Genomic DNA, 2196 nt, shown 5'->3' on the forward strand with positions numbered 1-2196 from the left:
GTATGCAGCTTGTTCTCACTGCCTGTATAGTAAAGGAAGTGGTCGATCGCCTCCAGAGACGTCATCTTGTTAGTGTCTGTGGTGTGTAGGACGGCAGTTCACCTACCACACCAAGCCCAGATGCCAGCGTATTATTATGGACTCATTGTGCTCGTTTCAGTGCAAACGGCACGTCGACAGCAAGAGGCCAGCACATATGCAGGCATATTATTATGGACTCATCATGTTCGTTTCGATGCAAACAACACGCCGAAAGCAAGAGGCCAGCTGAAGTGCCAGCAAATTATCTTAGACCCATCGTGTTCGTTTCGACACAAATGGCACGTCGAGAGCTCGAATGCCAGCATATTACTATGGACCCATCGTCACCCTGGGAGAAGTGGTGTGTGCAGTTTCTCTTAGACGGTGATGACATCATGAGACTATGGGGTGTTTTCGATAGAGATGCCTGCGGCAGATGCCTTAAGTTCGGAAAAATAACATGGTCTCACGGTGTTTCAACGAGGATGGCTCGTTGAACGGACACACCAAACCCAATATTTTTAGCAGTAATTTCCTCCATCAGGCGAGATATGTGCAGCTTTTTCTCACCGCCTGTGTAGTGGGGGAGGTGGTCAAATGCTGACTCAAATGCCAGCATATTATTATGGACCCATTGTGTTCGTTTCAGTGCAAACGACACGTCGACAGCAAGAGGCCAGCTCAAATGCCAACATATTAGTATGATTATCAAATGGTATACAATACCGACAGGTTGGTAGATAAGACACATAGGCAAGATTTAGGCAACTTTATTCCAAAACGTTTCGTCTACACAATAGGCTTCTTCAGTCGAGTACAGAAAGTAGGCGAGAGCAGTAGAGATGTGAAGACGATGTGATCAGTCCATCACCCTTGAAGTCGTAGATTTGAGGTTGTCAGTCCCCTCAGGTTTTGTCAATGTTAAGTGTAAGTTTATTGGCTGTCATCCAAATCGATATTTTGAGCAGCTCCTCGTTAACAATGGTGTTGAGGGTGGCAAGATTAGGGTGGGAGATGACGTAAGTCGTGTCGTCAGCAAAGAGAATGGGTTTCAGATGTTAGGATATGTTTGGAAGATCATTGATGTAAATGAGGAAGAGCAGGGGTCCAAGGACACTTCCCTGCGGAACTCCAGTATCAAGTGGCCGTGTTGATGAGGCTGTCTTTAATGGTGACATACTGATACCTATTAGTAAGGTAGGATTTGAAATATGCAAGTGCATGGCCTCTTATACCATAGTGGTACAGCTTGTGGAGTAGGGGGGATATGATTGAGGTGTATAAATAGAAAACAGGAATAAATAAAAGGGATGTAAATAGCGTACTAAAAATATCTAGCCAAGACAGGACTCGTAGCAATGGTTTCAAGTTGGATAAGTTCAGATTCAGGAAGGATATAGGAAAGCACTGGTTTGGTAACAGAGTTGTGGATGAGTGGAACAAACTCCCCAGTACAGTTAGAGGCTTAAAGGTTGTGTAGTTTTAAAAATAGGTTAGATAAATACACAAATAACCCGCACATAGAAGAGAAGAGCTTACGACGACGTTTCGGACCGACTTGGACCATTTACAAAGTCACACTAACGAAAAAGGAGAGCAGGATGGGTGTATATAGGCAGGAGGTGGTAGTAGTAGTGGAGGTGGAAGGAAGTTAGTGTGACTTTGTAAATGGTCCAAGTCTGACCGAAACGTCGTCGTAAGCTCCTTTCTTCTATGTGCGGGTTATTTGTGTATTGTTCCAGTCACGGTATTGTGCCTTTTTGTTATTTAGGTTAGATAAATACATGAGTGGGTGCGGGTGGGTGAGAGTTGGATTTGACTAGTTTGTGCTACTAGGTCAGATGCCGTGCTCCTTCCTTAAGTGAATGTGACCTGACTTAACTAGGTTAGGGCTTAAGCTGGTGGGAGACTTGGACCTGCCTCGCATGGGTCAGTAGGCCTGCTGCAGTGTTCCTCCTTTTATTATGTTCTTCATGAGTTTGAACTTACTTAATGTACAAAACATGCACTCTTATTGTACTTACTATATACATAGAACCTTTAACTCCAGTATAAACCCTCCTCTCAAACTACTACTTAATAGCTATAACAGAACACAGTTACAACACTCGCATCCCTCGTGTCCATGTGGAAATTTATTCGGTCCCCCAAAATTCCAGGGACCGGGTTCACTGG

This window comes from Cherax quadricarinatus, unplaced genomic scaffold (genome assembly GCF_038502225.1).
Source record: "Cherax quadricarinatus isolate ZL_2023a unplaced genomic scaffold, ASM3850222v1 Contig3046, whole genome shotgun sequence".
NCBI classification, from domain to species: Eukaryota; Metazoa; Arthropoda; class Malacostraca; order Decapoda; family Parastacidae; genus Cherax; species Cherax quadricarinatus.